General features: G+C 39.4%; 1 long non-coding RNA gene across 7 annotated transcripts in view; it reads right to left on the reverse strand.

Moving 5' to 3' along the window:
• Positions 1–2,508: 2,508 nt before the first annotated feature.
• The window catches only part of LOC107317371 (uncharacterized), a 74,786-nt gene continuing 50,936 nt past the window's right edge, over positions 2,509–26,358 (reverse strand). For 4 of the 7 annotated variants that reach the window (XR_014932722.1, XR_014932725.1, XR_014932723.1 and 1 more), the window contains 4 exons: positions 20,724–20,823; positions 20,485–20,561; positions 18,268–18,407; positions 2,509–7,125 (listed from right to left, as the gene is read on the reverse strand). This is a non-coding gene — a long non-coding RNA (uncharacterized LOC107317371). The remainder of the gene's footprint in view (positions 7,126–18,267; positions 18,408–20,484; positions 20,562–20,723; positions 20,824–26,358) is intronic. The other 3 variants (XR_014932721.1, XR_014932724.1, XR_014932726.1) reach the window with 3 other exon arrangements.

A 26,358-nucleotide genomic window follows, 5' to 3' on the forward strand; every position in this document is an offset into this window, starting at 1 on the left:
TCAATTCATTTCTAATTTATGCATTCTTGTCATATGAAAGCCACTTGTTTAAGCTGCTTTTCTATCTATTTGCAGTCTGTTCAGACACACAATGCTCAGTAGGGGTCTGTCTCCATGATTCATTGGCTCAGATTTCCTATAGAGTTTACATGATGTCTACTAAGCCCCATACAGCTTTGTATCCATTATAACCAGGGACAAGCAAGCAGGGCTTGGGAGTCTGAGCATCCATCTAAGAATAGCTTCCTGTCTTCCAGCTTTCTTCACAACAAATGAACAATGGTTACATTTTACAGGCTAGCACTGCATGGTGAGGGGAAATTATAGGAACTTGTCTGAGTTAAATAAGGGAAGAAGCGTTTAGAGTGAAGCTCCTTAAATGAGCAGGTCAATAACTAGTTTACTGAGACCAAGGCACATAGCTAATGAGAGAATAAAGAATTATTCTTGTCAAGAGAGAAAAAGATGCTGCCCTGGTTTTGTGCTAAATAATTACATTCATTATGTTTAGGACAGCCCTGCAAGTGGTCTTTTGCACTTGTAAATTCATTAGCAAAGCTAATAGGCAAACTACTATTGGGGCAAATTTAAACGATTGCAATAGGATGGATGGTAAAGATGGGGAAAGGTAGTATGAGAGCTAAGAGCCAAAGTCAGCTTTAAGTATAATTGAATTTATCTTCTCATCAACTTTAAGGCCTCCTTCTGGGCTTGAAACAAGGAGAGGAAAAGCCATTGAAACTGAAAGATATTCACTTGATTGGATTTGTTGCTGGCTTTTCCAGTTTAACCTAGCCATTTAAACCAACCCCTTGACACATGAGAACAATTATAAATCCAAGAAAAATTAAAATGTTAACTAAATTGGTTCAGTGTTTCCAATTGATACAGGAACTCTAATGTCTCGTGAAGTCATCCCCCAATAGAAACTCTACAAACTAACTCAGCTTTGCAATTTATCCAAAAGTTAGTGAAACTCAGCTGGGCAACAGGAAGGTAGGAAATGGCTTCTCTAGAGAAAAGTCCCAGTTACATGAGAGGTTCAGCCTAGCAGTGGAGAACAGGGAGAGCAGCAGTGCATGGCTCCACCTTAGCATGCACAGATTTCCTCCACAGATATATGCTCAGATAAAGAAATTAGAGTCCAAAAAAACATCAAAGGAACTGTGGACCTAAGCACCTCTTTTTTTAATCATGCCCTGCCTAGACTGCAACCACAGAAGCTCTATAGACAGAAATTCAATCTCAACAATGGGAAGTGTTAGAAATCAATTTAGAGGGGTCAAGGAGCACAGCAGCAACACATGTGGGACTGTGAAGAACCCAATGGCACTTACAGCGGTGCCCACAGGAGCAACCATCAGCAGATGGCCCTCCTTTCCCAGGTCCACGGCATGGTCTCTGCCAGAACAGACCACTGCTGTTCTGGAGCTGAAAGAGCAGAAGGAACTTCTTGGCTTTTTAAAAACGTTAAAATCTTTTTCAGCATTTTAGAAGTGAGATACAAAAGAGATTTGTTTTTCCTAAATATAACTTTCTAAAATGAAAAATGCATCATGATTGCAAAAGGATACTTACTAAAACAAGACGGAAAAAAATCCAAAAATACTTAATCCTTTTTCTTTGGATGTTAGAATAAAATGCTTCTTCCCCCCCACCTCCACTTTAAAAATATCTATTTTAACTGCCTCATTCAGGTTGAACTGGGTCAGGTTCATCACTGAGCCAAAAAGCTGCTATATATCAAATCTTTGTACATCTGTTTGAAATGGACAGAGTATTAGCTAAAGGCATCCAGAAAGTAGCTTTTCAGTAATTGAATTTGGGAAAGACAGAAAAGAAGTAACTGCAATGAAGCCCATATCTGGGGGAAAAAAAATCTTTGCCAAGTGGAAATGGGAATAAATGTTCTTGGCTACTGCTTCAGCCTGAAAAGCCAGAAGGAGCCTGAGGCTCCCCAGTAAACCTAGTTTAAAAACCTCCTCAGCTGATCTCTTATTTCTTCTGGCTAGTTGCCTTATCCAGACAAGTTAGAAATTCAGGATTTAACTCTCTGTGGGAAACTGGACAGATATTGTACCTCTGAAGAAAGAGAGCTTAATTCTCTAATTAAGTGTTGAAAGACTCACCACCTTCATCATTTCTTTTGAAAATGTCTAAATTACCCTAGAAACGGTTCCCAGCTGCCATCTGAACAGCAGCAGGACTTCTCACAAACATGGGCATACCACAGGTGCTGCAGTTTGACCTGCCTCTCTGAATGCATCATAAATGGGTCTGATAAATACAAACAGCTTCCCAAGGAGGGCCTTTGGTGCCAGGAGCTACTTCCCACCACCCTCTGAAATGCATAAGCTGGTCCCTTGTGCCCAGCCACCATGGTCTACCTACTCTGCCAGCAGGCCTGACTGCATGGTGTGCTACATGGAAGGCTGCTGGAAAGTGCAATAAGAAAACTGGTGATCAGCCATCTCCTTCCTCCACCTTCTTTCGCACAGCTATATCCATCAAAAGCAGACTAGAAAGATTAAAAACAAAAAGAAAACCCTGAGATCTCCAGATAGTTTTTGCTAATAAATTTTTAACTAATCATTTCCACAGGAAAGATTAAGGCTGGAAGATAACTGTTAGGAGTGCAGGAAGAGTGTCAAGAAGTGTTTCATTGAGGACAAGCCTAACAAGCACCAAGTGGAGAGAATCTCACAACTTGTTCTCCCAAATGTCAAGAGCAGACCTAGCCTTCATCATGAGATTTTTTGCCTGCTATTAAGCAATACAAACACTTTTACTCTTTATATTTAGAGGGTCTAAAAGTTCAATTACACAGCTGCTCAAGGGACAGAATCATAGAATCACCAAGGCTGGAAAAAATCTCTAAGATCATCTAGTCCGACCATTCACCTACCACCAATATTTCCCCACTAAACCATGTTCATTAGTACCACATCTACATATTTCCTGAACACCTCCAGGGATTGTGACTCAATCATCACCCTGGGCAGCTTGTTCCAGTAACTGATCACTCATTTGGAGAGTAAGATTTTTCTAATCTCCAACCTGAACCTCCCCTGGAACTTGAGGTCATTCCTTCTAATCCTATCTCTAGTTATCTGGGAGAAGAGGCCAACACCCACCTCACCTCCTTTCAGGTAGTTGTTGAGGACAATAAGGTCTCCATTGAGCTTCCTGTTCTCCAGACTAAACAATCCCAGTTCTTTCAGCCACTGTGAGAAGATGAGAAGAAACTGAGCAATCTGCCCTGGCCTTGCTACCAGCCAGCTTTGAACAGAATGTCACCCTGAGCCCTCCAGCAGTCCCTTCCCACCAACTCACATGGCATGTAATTGTGCCACATGAAATCTTACTCAAAAATCACACCACAATCTTCAGGCAGTCACCAGCCAGAGAAGCAATTCGTACACACATCCTTACCTGAGCACATGGGATTTTTGTACACTCATATTTCTGCTGTATCAGACAAAACCCCGTATCTTTTCGTTTTACTTTTTGTAACCCTTCTTTCCTAGAAGAGTATAGGCATTTCAGCCACATAAATCTTTAGGCCTTAAAAAGCCACTTTTAAGTCCTTTCTTAATGGTTTCTCAGAACAGTAAGCTTTCTGAAGAGCAAGAAACACCTCTTATCTTCATTTCCATCAATTCAGATTAGTATTCCATGTTCACTATTACGTATTCTCTCTGACTTCCTGATACCTGCAGCTGAGTAATCTTGTCCAAAATCCTCTCCATAGTTTACAAGTATGGATTTAGTTCTTATGTTCACTGACTACTAATGAGGCATCTTGCTGCCTCAATCCTGAATAAATTTAGGCACCTAGTATAAAATGTTCCTCCCTACTGCTTTCCATTGATTACACAGCGAATTAGGATCTGGCAGCCATTGATAACAGCCTCGATGAGATGCTCACTGCTCTCTTGATCTTGTGAAGTGAACTTACAACAAGTGGTCAAAACATTGCTCGGCACGAGAAAGAAATACCTCCCAGTCATACTGTATCAGTAAGAATCCTTCAGTATCTGCATGAATCTGGAATTCAGCTTCAGACAGCTCTAAGCAGAATGCCCAGGCACACCAAAGCACTGACACTTCATCACACCTCACTCACTGTTTCCAGCTCCTGAAAGCACCTGAAAGAGCAGTAAACATAGAAACTCATGCTGGTTTATTACATGCTTGTGGCAGAGCCTCCAACTTAATCTGTGCCTTACAGTCCACGCAAAATAAACTCAGAAACAGTCCTCGACATGTCTCAGTTCTCATTGTTCAACACCTTTGGAAAAGAGACAGATAGAGTTATAGAGTTATAGCACTTGAAGGTTTCCTATCTGCAGAGCCAGGCTACAGGCTTAGAGGAGGTATCAGACCCAAGGAAGGAGCTCTTGCTCTATTGTACTCCACCTCATAGATAAAAAGACCACAGACAAAAAGACCAAACAGCATTTTGTGTATAAAAGAAGAACAAAAGAAACCAAAATATATTTAGCAAAATAGATCTAACTTAGTGATAGAAAAGCTGGTTAGCACATCCTTGGCTGAATGTAGTTATTTTGTTTAATGCAACAAATTATACTACAATTTTATAGGAATTCTATATTTTTGACCTTTAAAACCAAGGATAATCTGTAGCCTCTAAAATTTCAATTTCTCTCTAAACAATATTAATGGCTGTCCACAGCAGACACAGCTTTATCAGAGCGTATAACATTGAAAATTTGAGGAAGAACATCTCTATCTAACTAACAAGCATACCTGTAACTGAGAAATTGGTGTTCTTCCTAAGGAATAGGCAAAAAATGAAAAACAATTAAAATCTGAGGTTAATTTGGTGATCACTGAATGACACGTGAAACATTTCTTAAGTGAAACATGATTTTATAAGGAAGCGTAAGCACATTGCACCCTACCACAGCCTGATAAAAAAAAAAATGAAGGAGAGTATGGTACACACCGCCAAATGGATGACGACTTCATATAACTTGTTCTGAAAGAAAGCAGCCTGTTGTTTACTGCATTTATCGACAATCTGTGAAAGTAGACCAGAAATCAGTCTAATTACCAGAGTGCCAGTTGTGCTTGTTAACACCAGCTTTGTGACCAAATGTTATTCCACAGTTGTCACATCACAAGAAGGTTTCATTACTAACATAATAGTGAACAAGATCACATGCCTGGCTATTGATTGATCTGCCACACAAAGGAAGGACGTTGTTGTCTCTATTATAACCAGTTACATCTTTGTCTGCCTGTGTAATACGCGCAGGAATGTATCATGAGCAGTTGCTGCACTGTTTCCAAATTTCTGCCTGTTAGCCCATTAACAGCCCATTATGATTTGTAGGCTTTACCACCAGAGAAGAAATGACCTTGCCATATTTCACTCTTCTATAATCTTCACAAAGCTGTTTTCATCACACTTACTGTATTGGAAGCCATTAAGGACTGAAACTTTTTCAACATTTGCTTTCAAGTATATCACTTCTGCCAAATAAAAAAGAAATTTTAATTCTTTTCAGGTGCAATTAGTTTACGTTGCAGAAATAATAGAAATATGCATCATTACTGCAGTTGAATAGGCCTGCAAAGCTGTATCTTAGACTGGAGCAATATGCTACTTACAAGCACCTCAAGCAAAATGAACTAATGCTGACACTTGGACTATAAAGATATTGCTTTCCATTCACTGACCATCCATAAACACAAACAACAACTTTCAGGCTTGTTGTTAATATTAAATAACAGTCTTGTTTATTTTGCTACAAACTCAATAAATATTATAATTTCAAAGTGGATTTGTTTATCATTGTGAGCCTACAGAAAAACAAGCATGCCTCATCATCTTATCTGATGATGAATGATTTATCAGGCAGAACGTGAATCTGCTTCTAACTGAGTCTATTTTCCTGTTTATGCTTGTTGAACAGATACAATTTAATGAAGAATATAAAGTACTTAAAAATCTGTCTACTATTAATAGTTTAATTAAACTGACATGTACTTCAAAAACAGAGAGACAGAAAACATTAATTTTGGCTATAAAGGGCATGGCATTATTAAAGTGCAATTAAAAACAACATTCACTTACAATTAATAGCTAAAACAATTTAATTATTCAGCCTTTGATTGTCAGTTCTGGCTAACTTAGCCACCCCAAGGTAGATAAGTTCTTTGGTCCTCAATGTACGCTAGACAGCTGCCATTACACTGCAGTGATCCAAGCACAGGCTACCAAACGGCTCCTGAGCATTACTGCAGCATAAACCCTGATCGAAATTGGCCAACTAGTTCCACAGTTATTTGAGAGAAGATGCTGGAAGAGAGGAGCAAAGAAAATCAGCTCATCCATGCAGATCTCTCTCTCTTTTTTTTTTTTTTTTTTTTTATGATTACCACCAAATTCATGAAGAAGCAAAGTGAGAGTTTACCTAAAAAATTCCCACCTAGAACAGTTATTTCTCAGCAAATATCAATGAAAATTCTCTTGAAATTCAGCCTCCGTTCGTTATTGTTTTAAGAACACTGCAAAAGAGACATTTAGAAAGTTCAATGGAATTTTAGGGTCAGAGAAAAATCCAGACCCAAGACCTGACATACAGGACTAGACTAAAAACAGGGATGTTTCTTCTTAAGTGAGATGTCAGTACTTGTCTCAGAGTAGTAGTTAGAAGAAAATTCATTCTTTTACAATTTTAAACCAGTAGCAGGAGAGAGCAGCATTACTACTGCAAAGCCATCCATTTGTAATTGAAATAACCACGCCTGATTTCATCACTCACCAATACATGAACCACTGGGCAGCTGACCATTCTGGCATGTGGGCTTAAGAAAGTCTAGCTTAAATTCTGTTTTCCTGAGAAACTATTTCATAAAATAAGTTACATGCAAGAAGGAAAAGTCTTTCTCTCACGCTGCCAGCAGCTGAGCCAGGCTGATCCTCCAAGATTAGAGGGAAGGGCGCACTGAGCCTCACATTGCCTTGCGAGGATGGCTTCCACATGGGACATGAACTACAACCAGCTCCATACTCCTCCGTTGTGCTACAAGTCAGATGATGGTGCAGCAGAGAGCTTCATCTGGAATTCTGTGGCAGAAGAATATGTTGGAAAACTGCAAGGGGAGAAAACAATTTTATCATTGGTTTTGTAGACAGTATTTCAGTGACAAAGCGATTTGTTACAGTGCATCTGTAAAAATTGTGCATAAAATGAGAGCGAAAGTAATCAGTACAAAGCAATGAATTCCTGCACTTAAATTTCTCCATGGAGGAAATTTTTACTTATCTTTAATTTATCTGTGGAAAAAAAAGAAATGAACTAAGGGAAATGGTAAAGTGTGGGAGTTGGTAGTGTTCACCAGAATCTATATCTTCAATGTCTTCCTCCACCATTCTTTTTCCCAGATGCCCTCTCCGTAAACCTAAGAGCTGGTTTTACATCCATGCCAAACAGGGAGGGATTATTCTTCAGGGTCTGGGTTCTGCAAGGTTTAACCACATTAAAACCTTGCTTAAATTCTTTCCAAAACGTGTTACTCATAAGTGACTGCAGTCTACAACAGACCAGTGGAGCAGGGAGAAGAGAGGGTGAAGGCTGCAAGCAGATTTGAAAAAAAGCCCAACAAATAACAAGAGACAGGGAGAGCCTATAGACCATACATACCTACAAGCTACATCTAGAATCCCTTGTGCCTGAACCAAGCTTCTTTGCTTGCATGTGATTTTGCATCAAATTGCTAGCCCCATCAGTAATCAGATGTTTTCAAGTATGGAACAAAACACCAGGCAATTACCAAGCTTTATTTACTTCATGGTTTATTCACTGTTTTGTGACCAATGTAGCCTGGCAATTCAAATATTTTATGAAATACTGTATTAATTGACCTCAAATCTCAACAGTTTTCTTTAATGGCAGAATACTGCAAAGGGTTTAATATTTTGTGTTCATGTATATAAATGTTGTATATATACATATATCAAACCACATGCATTAAAATATGTTTAGCTTTTTTTTTTCAAAAAATATAATCTTTTAAATATATTACTAAACTTCCATTTCTGAAGATGTATTTTGATTTCTATTTTTTTCTTTAATTGTGCATAATTACATTAAAGTATTATGGACTTCTAATTAAAGATTGCTGAAAATAAGACTTACGCAAAGCATATCCGAAGCACTCCCTGATACAGAACCTTTAAGGAGAAACACTCCTTAAAGTATACATTGGCCTAAATTACTTAGCAATTGAAATCAAGGCATTAGATGTAGACTTTGCTATTACTGTGTTTAAATTAAGCTTGAAATGCCATACAACTGAAATAAAATCGGAAGCTGAGCAGGGTATTGTTTGGCTTCTGAATATTAAATGCAATCAAAAGGTAATAGTACTTATAGGTTTTTCATATACAAACAGATTTATGGAACTGATGAAAACCATTTGTCCATTGAGTTTCAACAATCAGTGTGTTTTCTTCTATGAATAATCAAATAAGTTTACTTAGGCAGCTTCTGTAGTTCAATGCTAGTAACAGACAGGGTTTATACTTAAAGAGATACTATTCAGTTAAAAGATACACTTTTAAAAATCAAATAGCTTCACCATAAATTTCATTTAAGAAAATGAAACAGTATCTTGCACAAAAAACCAAACAAGGTTCACAGTGTTCATAGCTGATAAAAACAGCAAGTCAGCAAGTTTCATTGTTGTTTCTAATGAATTTTACCTTCTGGCTTGCACACATGAGAAAAAAAGTTGCAACGCTTGAAGGTAATCACATTTGCTTCAACAGATCAGTTTCTTTATACACTTCATTTTCTGAAATTTTGTGAAAACACTGCTGTTAATTCCAAGTTCCCAGAGAGCTTTTTGCACTTCAGAAAATCTCTGAGCTGTTTTTCAGCCTCCCTGATTCCTCTAAGCCAGCTGCTCTCTCAGTGTGAGAAGGCAGTTTATTGACCCAGAATTTTCTCACAACAGCTTTTCAAAAATTAGGATTTATGAGATGTGTGCTAAGAAAATATGCAAAAATGTACTGCAAATTTTAGGGGCCTTCGTGCCTTCTGAAGACGCATTATGTCTATCCCATTCTTTAGTGTCATAAGAATGCTAAATAAGGATAAAGAAATCCCTTCTTTCATGGGAGGAGAAAATAACCGCTCACACCCTTAAAATACCAGATCATGTCAGAACTGTGGGAAGGTTTCATATGCTGCCGGTTGTGGCTTTATAACCATGCTTCACTTGCCAACATTTTGGGTAGTATTCTGAAGCTGATTTTTGATCCTTTAAGGACCTCCTATCCTCTGGGCTCAGGATTGTCTCAGCATTGGTAATGCCAGGACAGCAGCTGCTCTGAAAGCAATCTGGATGAAATTTCACAAGAGCAGCTTTTCCTGCAATATTTTAAATTAAATAAAATAAAAAGATAAACACAGAAATCAAGCACAGAAACCTTGGAAGGGCAGCATAGAAAAAGAGGAACTTGGAAATAAGCTCGTTTAGAAGGATTGGGGAGCCAAAGGGAAACCCAGAATAAAACCTGAGGAGCAGAAGGGTGACAGAGCAGGGAAATGTATGAGGGGGAAGAGCAGAGACAATGAAGCACAAACATGAGCGGAAGATTAAAAATAGTGGTGAAAGGAGGAAGGGAATGGACAAAGAGTGGAGTCAGAGGAAACATCAGTAAAGATTCAGTAAAGAAGTTAAATTAAAAACACAGATCCAAAATCAAGGCAGAAATCTTTACAGAGCTAAAGCTATCCCTATAGAGCTCCACTGAGTCTGCAGGAAATTAGCTGTGGGGAAAGCCTGGGAATCACAAGGAGCGAGGCACACACATCCTTTACCTGGGTTTGGGTTAGCAGAGCTGTGCTATTTATAGAACCCCAAAAATAAGCATCCAGCCAATTGGGACTGGTAAGAAGGATATCGTGTAGTTACAGCCTTCTCTCAGCTAGCAATGTAATCTCCTTCTTTTGTGTCCTGCCTTTCAGAACAGGAGGAACAACAAGGCAAAATGTAATTTACAGTCTTGGTTTATCTGTAGCCACAACCCATCTGCTTACTCAAACCGCAGCAGAATGTGTATATGTGCATGCAGAGAGATGGCTGTCATTAGACCAATGAAGTTAACCAAGAGATAAAAGCCAGGATCAGATCAGTAATAAAGTTTACACTTCATTATAGATGTCAAAATCCTTGCTGATTTTTTTTTTTCATGAGTATTTAGCTTATTGAATTTCACAAGCAAAATTGTCTCCAGTGAGCATTCAGCAATCAGTAACTTGAAAGCTTGAGCATTCAGCACTGAAACCTGAAAACAGATATTTCCTTAATAAATTTACAGAATTAGAAAAACTGGACATATTAAAATACACCCCTGCATTCGTGGCTCTACAGTGATTGGATTCGCGTCTCATCAAATTTACATTGTGGAATCTGAATGTAGTATGATTAAGCATTATTTTAACACCTACATTACAATACAATTTAAAATAAAATGGCCCTTCATATTGCACTACTATCAGTGTTTTAAATAACAAAGGGGATTTTTTTAAATAAAGGAAAGGATTAGCATTTAGTTTCAATCAGTATAAGCAATGCTGTAGCAGTTGGTGTCTCAAAGATTCAGGATTTTATTAATATTCCAGAGATGCATTTGTGTTGCCTCTGGGTACACTGAAAAGCCACTTAAACTGCACTTAAAGCAGCACTACAGGATCAAATTGATGTGCATCAACCATTTACAATAAAACTTGATTATTATAAAGGCATACATATTTGCATAATTACATGTTTGATTTTTTGATAATGCAGCGTGCACTACAAAATGTTGCTTCATGTAGAAAGGCATCGTCAAAAAGCACCATCTGCTGTAGTGTTTAATGCACTGCAATGTTTGAAGGATTCTGAAGGTAGATTTGTGCGAATCAAAGGGGAAAGCAAAATAGTTTTGGTGGAACAAGAGGCTGAGGGTTGGAGGATGGAACACCAAGCAATCTGGACTTTTCATTTGGCTGTCGTCTGTTCCTCTCTGCTTATTTGTAATATAATTGTCAGGGGGAAAAAAGGAAAAGACAACAGAGCAGCACATCCTCCAGCCTTCAGAACAGAATGTAGGAGTCAGAATTTGAGAACATTCACCGTAAATATTTCTGAGGTTTGTACTCAAAGCAAAAAATTACAGTATCTAATGTATGTAATGAAGTAATCGCATTGATAAGGACACCAGACAGCACACACAGTGGATTCTGACACTTACAACCCTGACAGTAATCTTTTTAAAAGAATCTCAAGTAACAACACAAGAGCTTAAAAGATGTAGAATTTGAAAGCAAAAATATATCCACATTTCCTCAATTCAAAAGGAGAAACAACCCACTTCTTCTGCAATATCTGACAACAAACCCTAACAAAAGCACCGCGCCTTCAAGTCCAGGAAATCCAGTGTTGAGATTGTAGATGTAAAACATTGGAGTAAGAGAAGCAGCAGGCATTTTGAGACAGCACACTTTGTCCAAGGTTCTTATGCCCTAAAAATATGTATAATTTTGATTAGCACACACCTATCATTTTAATACCTGAGGCTCTTTTACTCCAAATGGATTTTGAGAAAGACATTAATCAAACACAGCTGTAGTTGTTTTCACTATTCTGCCTTCCCAGCTAGCTTGCACAGACATATCCAGAACACATGAAGAAATGGGTCTGCTGCAGCTTTTTCCTAGGATACTGCCACCTGTGAGTTGGGCTGTGAACGGTTTTGGACACTGTGTTGAATGGTAAAGCACACTACAAAGCCAAGACAGGGAAGATTTGGCAGAGAAGTCAATAGGCATGTACTAGCCTGTTGCTTCCCAGTAGGAGCTCATTCCTTCACAAATTGGCCTTCAGTAGTAGTGTGATTCAGTGCTCAGGGACTGGATTACAAGCTGGAAACCAACTGCCAGAACTTAGGCAATTCATTTCATGTCTCCATGCTTTCCATTATCCTTCCTCCTGACTTTCTCACATCACATCAGTTGAAACTGCATAACACTTTGGGTCAAGGATTTTTTCATAATACAAGTTTCCAGTATGTTGGGCATTAAGCAAGCTTTTATCTCTATTTATACCATTAGGTATACCAGGATATAAACAATTTTATTGTATGCCATTACATGGGACAAATATGAATTCAATTAAAAATCATCTTCAACAACACAATCTGATTACAACATCCAGCACTCAATAATAGCATCTGTCTCTGTCCAGTGATTCAAAAGATCTTTTGAAATGGACAAAATCAGGCCCAGAAACCCAAAGGAACAGTCTAATGGAGTATGAGTGAATGCAAATACATTAAACCTGATGTGTCCAAACCTCGTCTTTTATATACAGATTCAGTGAAACCAAATGACCATAGAGCTTCAAACTCTAAAGCTGTATTACCGATGTCTTAGTTTATGCTGTATCTGAACTAAATTTACATTCCTACCAAGAAAATAGCCCCCACTGTATTGTTATGAAACAGATTTTGTTTCACACAGTGAGGCAGAATCTGCTTGAGCCCTCTGTTGTACATAAGATTTTTAAATCATCCACGTCCCTTACATTGGCTTATCAAGTACAATTATAGCTTGGCATTCAGAGGTGTTGAATGCTCACATTCTCATTGACTTGGTGCTCTGAAATCCAGTCCTTCTGAGAAATCAAATCTTGCGTACTATGCAGAAGAGTATAAAACATTTATTTAAATTACTGTTGTGAGCACATAGTTCACAAAATCTGAGAAATATTTATCCTTTGATATTTTCCCACACACTTTGTTTTCCAAGTCGAACTGCATTAGAACAGAAAGCTGTGCTGCTGCTTTAGCCTGCAATTGAATCAGAACCTGCACAGTTTCTGCTCTTCAGGTAGCCATACTGAAAAGATAAGGGTGTATTTGCATCACAATATTGAAAATAGCCCCAAACTATGACAAAACATCAAAAACATCTGTGTTTCTTTCCCACTCTGAGTGCATTTGGTCATAGCACTGAAAGAGAAAACAAAACCAAGCAGGCAAACACAAAATCTCTGGAAACAATGAGGTTCCCTTTTGTGCCTTAGTATTCTTCTCTTAGTGAGCTTTCCTAACAAAGTCTGTACTAATCGTTGCTGGAATCAGCACAGCAGTGACTGCCAAGCACAGGCTTTTTCTCCACCCCTCCTCTGCTCTAGGCAGACAGGGTTTTTCATTACATATATCATTTTCAACTTGCTGCAGTGATTCCACAAAGACAGGAGGATTTAGAAAGCTAATGAATGGGGGTGGGGAGAAAGCCAGGATTGGAGCTCCTGTGTTAATGTCTAAGGCTACATACCCTGAGTGGCTTCGCACATAGGGCATTGCCACTGATTTTATTTTCATTGCATGGCACTGACAGACTCTGACAGCCAAATCATTCAACTAAAGTTAATAAATCAAAATAAAGTGTTGGTGGGGGGGGGGGGGGGGGGGGGGGAAGGGGTGGTATTTGTTTGCTTGAGCATTTAGTGCTACAGGATTTAAGGCAAGGCTCACTGGGCATTGCCTTGCCCAGATTGCTATTGTGTTGCAATGACAGCAAAATTGTTCATCTTTCTGTTGCTAATTAAGAACAGAACCGAAGAGGAACATGTTTGGTCTGAATATACCATAGCATCAAGGGACCTTTTGCCACACCATAATGAGATGCCATAGATGCTGCAACTCAGTACTATCTACAAGTCTCTTATTAGAAAGAAATTCATCTCGCCAGTTAGTTGACATAAAGTTAATCATTTTTAAATAAGATTAACCTGAAGGAGGAACGCACGCACAAAGACAACAAAAAGAACACATCCCTTCCCAAGGTCCCTACTACCACAAAATGCTCCATTTCACTGATATCGATACTGTTGCTACAATACAGCAGTTTTGTACGTCTAACCCCCCTTTTGCAGACATGTCATCAATATTGCCTGCCACTTGGGAGAACAGGCTGTACTGATTACAAAATACTAGCTCTATAAATCTGTTAATTTTAATGATAAACCAGGATATTTTAGACTTTTTTGTCCCCGGAGATCCAAGAACAATTGCAGATTGATTGTGAACCAATTAAGGACCAAAGAGCTTTAAGTTGTGAATATCATTTCTTTTCTTAGAAAAAAAGAACTGCCTTGTTCTTGCCTCTCTATATAATAACTTAGGATATGGGGGAAAGTGATAATTCAGATCTGAATGGTGAACCAGAACTTTCTCAAACCACAGCCACCAGCAGCTCCTACTCAGCTGACTCTCTTGTGACCATTGTCATTGGTACACCAGGCAAACAGAGAAGCAAACACTACATTGGTGAACATCGGTGTACAGAGAAGCAAAAGTGGCTTTTGTCCTTGATGGGTATTCTCTGCAATATCTCAACACAAGTTAATAAATGGCAGTTATTGTTAGGGGCCTCACTTGAGTCCTAACTGCAATAATTCCCCCCTCTATCAAACTGGTACAGTGTAGGTCCCCCAAGATCTGACTTGAGACTTTGAATTGGCATTTTCCAGACCAAGCGCAACAATCTGCTCCCACTATGTCAGGGGGACACTGCCTCCGGAGCTGAACGGAAACTACATGGGTGAGTTGATGACTTTTCATTTACGTTTAAGAATAGGCCATTCCCTGCAACTGTATTCTGCTGCCAATGTTCAGTTAATAGGCTCCTGTAGTGAATAACATCATGTGCTCTGTCAATTATTAATAACTAGACAAGCATTTTCACATCAGAACGCTGCCTTGTAATGTGATGAGCCTGTATCATATTAGCGCATCAAAGCTCAGACTGGGAACATTAGTAGTTTACTAAGTGAACTTTGAACAGAATTTATTCCCCAAACAGTCCACTGAGTACTAATATTCACAAATTTTTAAAATAGAAAATGTTTCTTTATTGGCAACGTTTTTACAGTATGTTTTGTGTTTTAGGTGGTTGATTTACTGCTACATTGCATTTATTCTAAAACATCATTGATCCTCTGTCTCATGCATCAGATTTAGTTACTTCTTTATTGTATAATTTCTAGGTGACAGTGGCTATCCAGGACAGAAACAGCTGATGGATCTAATTTGATTTTGCCCTTATACAAGCAGAAGTTCACTTACTAGTTCACTTACTCAGAATTCATTGATCACTCGAAGGTCTTCTGGGATTGTGAAATCTCATTCTCGGTGTCTTTTCCAATTGTCAAAGCACAGACTCGATACCGCATCTGACATCCTTGCAGCCTGCCTCGTTCTGCATAACACAGCAGTCAACCATGGGGTTACAGTCAATGATGGGGCTCTCATAAAGGATGACAAGGCTAACTCCTACTGACTTCAGACACGGCAAAAAGGTAGATCTTTCTGAAAGGTGGGCTTATGGATGATAAGCAAGGGGCAGCTTGCTGACAGCCATATATTTAAACAAGGGAAAGAAAGAAGAGGAAAAGGAAGATGGGAGACAAAAAAAGGCAGTAGCAAAGGAGAAAGAAATCACAGAAGTAGTTTTACATGAAGATCCGTGGGACTAAAAATGAAAGAAATTGTACTATTTAGCATAGCAAGATGATTGAATTCCTTTATCTCTGTCTTACTGTTCCTAGCTAAAACACAAGATAATGTCTTGTGCTCAGCCCATTCAGTTCAACAGCGAGACAGCAAGCCTCGCAGAGATTACTGTCAGAACAATAATCACTTTTAAAGTGGTTGTAAAGATCTCCTCGTCACTAAGCGCACACAAAGAGGCAAGAGGAGGTTAATGAAACTTCAAGAACTGTTTGTGTTCAGTAAGGTTACTTCATCCTGAGTTTTTGAGAGCAGATAAGCCGGAAAAGAAAGATATTGGAAAGGCGGATGACATTTAAAAGAAGCAGTATTAAAATTCTCCTTTACAAGAACTGTTTTATCAACAGCAAATACATTCATCTTCATCTGGAGAAACACCCAATAGCTCCTGTGATAGGTGGCGATTCTAAACCATGAGCTAATACAATTTTTCAAACATGCGTTGATATTTAGGTCACCAGTTTTGGAACAAATGCATTCATTACCAGATACAAGTGAGTTTCTTCCACAGAAACAAACATTGGAATCTGCACACACCTGCTTTAATCACAGATCATTTTCTGAAAACATTCAGCAGTCTAATTTCAAACTGTTTGAGCACCTGAGCTTTCATTTCCACACTGAAACAGCCCAAATACTGCCAACTCTGGTAGGCTTTTCTCTGATATGCACTGTCCATCTTCTTTTTTGCTCCTCTTTGGAAGACACAAGATATTTTGCTCTCTACATGTTTGAAACCCATCTACAATCATCAGCTGCCACTTCATCTATTCATAATCTTGTTTATGTACAAATAGGAGCTAATGCACCATCAAAAGACTTGGTCAATCGTTTGAAAATGGTAAAACCATCATGGAAAAAACAATGAGAAATTACACAACAAGTAACATTGTATTTAAAACTTCCCTGCTGGCTTGCAGGCTATGATATTTTTTTTCCACAACTGCTGCTTTATTTCAAATGGAATTTTATTTAATCAAAAAGAAAGCAAAGCTTCTGAGAAAGAGCTGAAGCCATCGAACAAAAGATGAATGATCCCACACTTAACATCTCTACTCAGAGCTATGATCATTCACTATTCTGCTACAGCATCCTGAGCAGCCTTAGTCAAGTCGCTTAGGGTTTTTTGTGGCTTAATCCCACATCTTTGAGATAAGTATGACTTAGCTGCCCTATCTCACAGGCACACGGTGAGGATAAATACATTAAAGAAGAATAAATGTATCACAATATAGCGATAGGAGTTCAATACCTTCAGTACAGAGTCATTTATCTTTTTGTCTCCCAGATCAAGTACAGTTTCTAGGTAAAAGCCTAATATATTGATATATAAAGAAAGCAAACAATCTTCAGCCATACTTTCCTATATATGAAACAATGAGCGAAAACAAACCTGGAAGTGTAGAATGAAAATAATGGAGTAAGAGATAACAAAATTTGTTCCATCATTACAATGGGCTTAAAGCAAGACTAATAGCTACAAACTAGACACAAGTAAATAAATGTGTTAATTCCAACAGAATAAAATAGAAAGTACAACAGAACAACCATATATCAAATTCATATATAGATTATACAGATACATGTGTTGAGAAATATTTAACAAAAGAACTTCAAGTTATCTTGTGTAAGAAATACACTAAAATTTACTAGCATATGAATTACACACTGATCACTGGATGAAACTCCCATATTTCTTGCTCAGCACAACCTTTCCATAAAATAGCTTTATTAGAATATAGCAATGTTAGGGAAAAAAAAAGTGAAAGTAATGTCTATAGCTCCTATTAAAAAGTCGATCACATGTTTCATAATGATTATAGAGTAATACACAGTAAAAAATGAGTTTTCACCAAATATTCAAAATTATAGATTTATTCAGACTCCTAGAGAAAAATCAAACTTGTAAATTGTGTAGATTATATATCCAATAAAATATTTATTGCTGCACAACATATATTGTTAACTGTGCTGACTACTTTTCACCAAGGTGCCAGAGAAATGAAAAATTAACCAATGCAGAATATATGACAGCTTTTTTTCAAGTCCTAGAGCTAGTTCATGAGCATACAAAGCAGATTGTATTCAGAGCTGTAATATAGAAATTCCTCTACTGGAGCTGAATACCTGACAGCAGAACAAAACAGAGAACAGCATTAAAGACACGTAGCTGAGGTGCTGCACACAAATTCAGAAATACCTGAATTAGTAATGTTGAAAGTCTAGCTAAAGTAGACAGTGACTATGTAAATGAATGTTTTAATGATATCTTACTAGTTTATGGACTTACAAGTGCATACATGTAGCCTAATGGAATCCAGGAAGTTCGGCTAATACACAGATTAAAATATCTATGGGTTTACACAACAAATAAATACTTGAATATACTTCTCTCCAATTTCTAGCCTATGAAATCTATGTACAAGGTGTGAGGTAGATATTCTTGTTTCCGCTGGTAACGGTAACCACAGACAAACAACTCCCTGTTGCCTATAATTTATTCTTTTTCAAAATTTAGATGAATATTCATTTAAACTGTGGCTATGGGGCATCAAGCACTGTTTGTACTATAAAAAGGATAAGGTGAGAGCAAATAAAAATGATACCACATGGACTACATCTCAAGCTATTAGTTACTTAGCATCTTAATACTGGGACTTCAGATGTACCTCTGTTCTCATACTTCCTGTTCTCCTCACGTTGAGGCGACCTTGAAAATTTCCCAGCACCAAACAACCAGCAGGTTGGTGGCACCGAGTGGTGGTGGAGCTGAGGCTGTCATCTGACCTGTCCTCCCCATGCACAAATCCTGATAGATAAAAGGAAAGAATAAAATAAACAAATGCACCAATAAACTGGAGCAAGGGGATTTGACCCTGCACTTGCTCTGTTTCTGCTTTTTCAGGTTTGTGCAATCAGAGACACGGGGTGAGTGCATGTTCTCCTAACAAAACACTGAAAAAGCAGCATTTGAGCTCAGTACTCCTCTGTACCTGCCATCCAGCTGGAAACATACTCCTGGATCTTCTCTTCCAGGGGACCAGGTCACTCCAGCTGTTGTTCACTCCTCCACAGAGACTGTGCACAGTCCCGGGCTGCTGAGGGGCCAGGGCACGGTCTGACTTCCACACACAGCCCTGACTGCAGCACTGCAGTGCTGAAGACAGCAGGATGAGCAGCAACCCTGTGAGGTTTGGGGTTGCATTGGGTAAAAAATGGCCATAATTGTTTCATTTCAGTTTTGCTCTAACAGCAAGCACCAGGCTTGCTGCAATACTGCTTTCTTATCACCAGCCCTGGGAAAGCTTACACAGCTTCCATGGAATACCTAGCTTTGATCTGCATGAGAAAGACTCATTTCTGTACCACAGCAATGCCAAATTACATGGCCATGTTGAACAACACATTCAGATTAGATGCTCTCTCAGAAACTTGCAGTTATCACATTTTTAAATGCTTGTTCTGTCAGCATTTGAAACCTGTGCATTTCCAGAATCTTTTTTGATATACACTGAAGCAGTTGGATTATACCATCAGCCAGCAGGAACCTGATACACAATACTGGTATTGTCTGCTTGTTCCCAGTGTGTGCAGGAGGAGACGGGGAGCACACATGCACCTGAATGAGAAAAAGCTCTATTCCATCAACTTCCTGCTTAGATAGACCGCAGCTCAGTGTCCTGCTGCGTACCTGTAGGAGTGCAGGTCCAGATCCGAGAGCTGGATGTCTGAAACTAGGTCCTTACATCAGTGCTAGAGATGACAAAAAAATAACCATTTTCTTAAAAAATTTAGGCTGTTGGACAGCTTTTTTGAGGCCAGTCAGAAATGCTGTGCATTCAGTATTTTTGAATGCATCTAATTTTAGGATCTCATTTTTAGAAATCTTGGACTAGAAACAAACCCATCTTGGTATTTAAATGCACTGCAGAACGAGAGCAAGAAGTGAACAGCCCTGGACTGCTGCACAAATGAGCAAGCTGCAACCCAACACAGCAGCAATTCTACCCTTCCTACCCAGTGGTGTGGATGGAGTTTCACAGCTGAGGGTAAAGATGGGTACAGCACATGAAGTATGCGGCATTTATATACTAAGTGAAAAGACTGCAAATATTATACAAAACAAAGATTTACAGTGGATGAAGTCATGCATCTCCAAGGAACAAAAGTTTTATAAAAGAATAAATGAAATATATCTATATATATATTGTTTTTCCCTGAAACTCCAGAGACCCCCAGAGACTTCAGAAAATTATTAGTCAGACCAAAGGCTGCCAGATGCTGCCGGAGCCATGGCTGCTTGCCAGGAGCTCACGCCTTTGCAAGAGGGCAAGGAAGGGCGAGTGGAAACTAAAGGGTACAGAGCTTCCCAGAGAGACTTTCTTTTTGTTGCCATCAGTTTTGCGTGTACGTCCTCTTTGTAAGACTTTGGTTTGAAACTCACTTATGTTTTCCACCTAGAGATTTCATTATGGGGAAATTAGAGAGATTTTTCTTTCTTTTGACTATTTCCCTGACCTGAAGCATTTTGCAACTGTGTAGAGCTCTGGCACTCATTTAATCATGGCTAGCCCTGTGTCAATAGTCACAACACTCTACAAATTGTAGCAAACTATCTCAGACCATAGGCTGGAAGAACTTTCAGTCCCTTACTTCTTGAATCTTTTCATTTGCCCCACTAATTTCCAATAGGAACAGCTCCATTATTCTTTTTTCACCTATCTCCAAACATTTTCTAGCTTGCATTTTACTATCTGAATCCCAAAATTCACTCCCAGTCTCCATATGAAAGCACAATGATATAGAGCTTTTATAGAACAGATGCCCATTTACAAGAACTATTTTACCACCAAGAAATGTATTTATGAAGACATTTCCATCCTCACCTCTAAGATAGCCTCCTTCCCAGCCCCTCTCAGGACTTACACATACTGTGCATCCTCTTCTCATCCATGTGAAATCCCTGCAACCAAATGAGGTGTAGCAAAAAGCACTATTAGGAATATTAAATGATTTTACTTGCCCATGTTTTTCTGTCTATCATCAAGTGGTAACACACAAAAATTCCTCAAATAATGAATAATATTAATAAAAACAAAATTTGGAGTCAAATTTTTGCACTCACGTAAGACTGCTTGTTTGAAACTATGGGAACAGTTGCATGGACAGAGCATGGACTCGTCGAGTTAATTCTTCGGGGACTGCTAGCAGTAGATGGCAGAGGCCTGTGGAAATAAGAATCACATTATTCTGAAGTACAGGGAAGACAAAAAAAAGAAAGAAAGAAAAAAAGCTCAAAGAAAGAAGGTGTAAGAAGATGCAAACCCAGAAGGTAAGTCTGACTTTCACTAAGTAAACTTCCCTTCTCCCCATGAGCAAACAGCCCTGAGGATCAAGTTTTTGTGAGATTTCTTCCTAATCTGGAATTAACTACCACCAAGACAGCCAGCCCCAGGTGCACTAGTAGAAAAAACAGTTGCTTAGTCTGTGGTTTAATCAATTTGGCAAAATGTATAACTTTCCAATGACACAGCTTGCTTTTTAAAATGATAGAAACCGCCACAGATTAATTCAAAAATTAGTTAAAATAATTGGTTTGTCTTTGAGAAAGCAAGAGTTCAGCCTCCTGAAGGGTGAGTGAGGCTGAAGTATGCCTACCAGACCAGCACACAGCACACTGTAAGGACCTAAATAAATAACTGCAAGATTGCGTTTTGTATTGGTACTAAGACAGAACTGCTTGTATTGTAAACTGACTGTTTTTCAGACATTAAGTAGTAACAATACAATAACTTGAGTAATTCTTATCCTTCTAATTTCAACTGATGAGAAAAAGCTACATAATATTGTTTTAAGAATGCAAACTGTTAGCTTTACAAGCTTCAGCTCTCCAGTTAAATCCAGAGACATGGTTCAGGATATTCACAGATTAACCTTCATTTAATCCCAGATTCCTATACCATTGCATTAGTATCATCATTCAAGCAGGTGATACTAATCTACAGAATAAATTACCATAAGGAGATATTTTCCTATGATTTAAGGAAGCTCTGTTGCTACTAGCTAAATTTTCCATGAAATAGGCAGGCACATCTATATGAGCATGTATGCACACTCTGTCTGAAAGGAGCAGCTCCCCCACCTCCACACACAAGGCCCCACTCGCTGTGATATTCCTCGCATCCCCTCCCTGGGGCACCCACCACCATCCAGCCACCTGTGCAGGCAGACATTTAGTACCAGAACGTAGAGCCCACCCTGCAGTTGCCTACAGCAAGGTTCAGACTGAGCAACTGCTATCTGCAGCAGCTTGTTAATATTATAATAATAATTTGCAGCATGTGAATAAATAAAACCACGTTATCAGTCCTCTGTGCAGACCCTGATTATGCACATGGATACTCTATATCACATATTATAAAGGAATGAGCATTTACCTTAAATTCTAACACCAAGTTCTAACTTCACCAAGTACAGCTTAATACCACAGCACTGAGACACGAGACAGATGGGATAGATAGATCTGAAGTGCTACAAATAAAATCTAAAACTGAACTTTTAAATATTCATTCTGAACTATAAAGAGAGCTGTGGCTTTTGTGCACTACAGATGGCTTGGAAATTCAGTGCAAACAAAGGACCAATTTTTGAATACTCATAGCTGTTCTACTATAATAGCTGGAGGCCCAAAACTCCAGGGGTTTGAGATGATTCAACTCGATTCTCTTACCTGCCAAATTTCATCAAAGCAACATTGCTTTTACCATCTTATAGGGATGAAAGAAGTATGAATAGTGTGGGGTTTTTTTAATGAAATGTGGACTGCTTAAGCTTGAACAAAAAAAAATTACAATATGAATGGAAATTGCAAGGTAAAGGGAAAATTTTCTTTTTATCATAGACTCTGAAGCATAGTATAAGATGAAATCTGTATTTTGTATAGATTGAAAGATTAAACAGAAATATTTGGTAGATTTAGATAAATGAAGGAAATAAAACAAAAAAAGAAATAAACATAATAAAAATCCCTGCCAGTCACAATCAGTGAGAAACTGCTGATTGTCAAGTGCAGCCTTAGGTTTAAATCTAGGAGAAATACGTGTTTCTTTGTAAGGTAGCAGGGCACGACCTCATCAATCAGAGATTATCCTCTGCATAATAGTTTATAGAAAGAAACCACTAACGCCAGCTTTTCATCTGCCTTCTAGACAACAGCAAGCTGATACAGATACAGCTGGGAAGGCAATAAATTCATATAACTCTGTTGCTAATGCCATACACTGCAGCATTTACACAGCAGTGCAAGAAGGGCAGCCTCTGTAGTGAAAACCATACAAACAGTTCTTTTTCAATCTATTTTCTGTTGCCATTAGCCACTTCCCAAAGTCTTTGGCTTTAGAGAGATGCTCTCTCTCCTTTTGCATACAATTGAGCTTTTACAAGAACCAAACAGAAAAGTGAGATACAGAAGCGGAGAGGGAGCATCCCTGCAGGGGAGCAGGGACCGCCACTGGGGCACAGAGGACCCCTGAACTGCAAATGATCTTCCAAGTGTACAGTCCATGGAGACAAACATGCAGTGCTGAATCACAGCTAGCAGTCAGGCTTATGGATATTTATGAGGCACCGCTGCCAACCACAATGAGGGAAAAGGGAAAGAATCAGAGGGGAAGGCGTGAGGTGCTTGATAGAAAAATCTAAGAGTTGTGTAATGACAGCAGATGCCAAGAGACAGTTGTAGGCTGATACTGAGCGGTCGGTGAAAAGTAGAACGGGCTAACATCAAACAGGCTATGCTATCGGCAACATCAGGGGACATAGCAATGGAAGCATGCATCCACAGAGGAGCGTGGCTGGCATGAGATGCTAAGGAGAGGATGGTTGCTGCAGCAGTCTGGATGGATGGTACTGCTGTGATTGTCAAGATTAGAGAACAGGATGTTGTGAAAAATCAAGATAAGATGGTAGGAGTTAGGACAAGCATTTCAATTGCTCCCAGCCAAGACAGAAGTGGCAGCTTCAGGCAGGGAACCAGCCTGGCAATCTCAAAATCAGCACAAGGTCAGAGGGCTGTGAACTTGCAAGAGAGAGACAGGTTCCTAGCACTGCCTGCAGACAACAAGGAGGATATGGCAAGGCCCAAGGAGGCAAGCAGGAAGAGCAGGGTCTCTCTTTTGGCTGGGATGGGTTTTTGGATCCATCAGAGCAAGGACTTCAGCCTCTGTGGGTGGAAGCCTGAAACTGTGGCTTTGTCTCTACAGCAAAGGCTAAGACTGGGAGAGGAGCGGAGGGAAAATGGGAAGATGCAGCAGATCAGGCAGCTTTTCCAATGACCTCTCTGTCCTTCTGAGAGTAACGGCTTTCCAGGACAGAGCATCCCAGCAGGACACTTAAACGCCTTCAGCACAGTACAATATTTGAAGATAAAAACCATACAACTTTTCATGAATTCTGCCTCCAATAAAAACATCTTTATTGCCCTGGGCTAATGTGTAAGTTAGTGAGAGATTATGGTTCAACTTCTATAGCCATTCTATGTAATATAAAAAAAAAAAAAAATCCATGGGGACTTTGTCTGTTAGTCCTCTAAAATACAAAATACAGTTCTGAGCTATGCTACCCACCACGTTATAAGCTATCAGCTATTTTTCTAAACACTCAGACTAACCGCTGTCAGTCTAAGAAGAGTCAGACATTCTGACTTAATCACCTCCTTGTGACTCACTGCACCGTGCCCCTTCCTTTTGAACATATATAAATCCTAATTATTTTTTAATCCTTTGCTAGAACACTGGCAAAACGACTGCTATGCTTGCGGCATACAAATGTGGATGTGCACAGGAATCACAGCTAGGATTTCAGAGGCCCTCCTGCCCAGGTAGCTGTGTGTCCCCAGCAGCACTCAGCACTGACCCCCACCTTCCAGCAGCAGTTCTCTTCTAACCTCTCTTGTTCGTGTTCTGTGGGGGGTAGCAAACATTACAGTGAGATTACAGCCTCGTCATGCAGGAGGACAGTGGTCAGTTTTACAAATGGCTTAAACCGAGCCCTTAGCTGAGTTTGGCTGTCTGCACAATCAATTTGCAAATGTCCTGAGGGTAACCTCTGAAACCTGGGATTATTCCAGTGATCACAAATAATCTGTGTATCTGGTTTAGGATACAGCTTAGGTTCTGTTCTCGTCTGTTGCAAAGGCTTGAAACCTAGCTATTTATAATCAACAAAATGTTCAGTGAGAACCAGGGCAAAGACACATTATGTTTGCCGGTATGTTGCCTCCTCTAAAATCAGTAACATGACAATACATGCATTCAAATCACAATAGGCAGCTGGACTCCTACCAGTTTGCCATCTAATGCCCTTCAAACTGCCCCAGATGTACTAATAAAGCCAACATGGCCTGTGAATGCCTGTCCCCAGACAACTCCTGCAGGGATACAGGTTGGGACCAGAGACCCCACAGGGGCAGGCACTGTCCCATATTTCCCTGTCTTCCATTCAGAAACCAAGGTGAAACACAAGCCACGCTCTACCATGGTCTCAAAAGCCCTGCTCACTCTTGGCTCCTCCACCAGCAGACCTAGATGGTTAGAATACTGACTGTAGCACACCCACATGAACAAGACTCTCCTAGTCACCACATATTAAGTTTGCCCCTCTTTTGTTCAATAATAGTATATGACATTTCGTTTTACAGCTTCAGAGAAGTCTGCCTATCTCATGGATGCACCACCACACATTGGTCCCAAAGGCTTCCAGTGTCCAAATTTGCACTTCCTGACACAGCAGCAAATCCAAATGCCACCTTCCACACGCAGTTTTATTGGGATCAAAGACTGAGGAAACAGCAGTTCAATAACATAACCAGAATGGCCTATAACTACATTTGTTCTTTTTGCTCCCCCCTTCTATCTTCTAACTTATGCCAAAGAAGCCTCTTATCTTTTCATGACAAACCAGAAATCACCACATATTTTCAAAAGGATGGATTCATACCACATCTGTGGAGCACCCTGGAATCCCAAAAGAATTCACAGAATATCTGGAGTTGGAGTGGACCCACAAGGATCATTAAGTCCAACTCATGCCACCACAGAGGGCAGCCTAAAAGTTAAACAGTAGATCTAAAAACATTGCCCACAAGCTTCTTGAAAGGACAGGTCCAGTCCCTAGAGCTGTCCTTACAAGGATGAAAAAGCTGAACCTGTACTTATAATGAGCTTTGAGGCCCCACTGAACACAAATCACTGTTTAAATGCTAGCTTCTGTATTATCTTCCATCCTCAGTTCCAGCCAGCTGCTTGAACCATGGGCATCTCGCAACTCTTTCTCCTGAGCTCACTCTGCTCTACATTCAGTTTCCTTTCCTGTCATGAAAATAAACAAGCCAGAGGCAGCTTATGCTGCCTACTTTAACGTCCCAATTCCCTGGCCTATGAAAGACTATCTGCATCGCAGTGTATTTCTGTCCAAGCCTTTAGCAGTTAACTCTCTCCCAGGAACTGAACATTACTGGGGAAAGAAGCACTGCAAAAGCAGGCTCCTTGCTGTGGTTGCTCATACACCAGATCACTGATTTTGGGAGACCAACATGATAAACATGGCTTTAGCAGCTTTCTATGTTATCATAGTAAGCTTAAAAAACCTCTCTTACAAAACATACTTTAATCAGAAGAAGTTTTTAATTTGCAATTTTAAATGTGAGCATGTTATAACTTGTAACCGAACATTTCTATAAAGATAATTACATATGGCAAGAC

Source organism: Coturnix japonica, chromosome 11 (assembly GCF_054131305.1).
Source record: "Coturnix japonica strain WE chromosome 11, WE-NBRP24, whole genome shotgun sequence".
In the NCBI taxonomy this organism is placed as follows: Eukaryota; Metazoa; Chordata; class Aves; order Galliformes; family Phasianidae; genus Coturnix; species Coturnix japonica.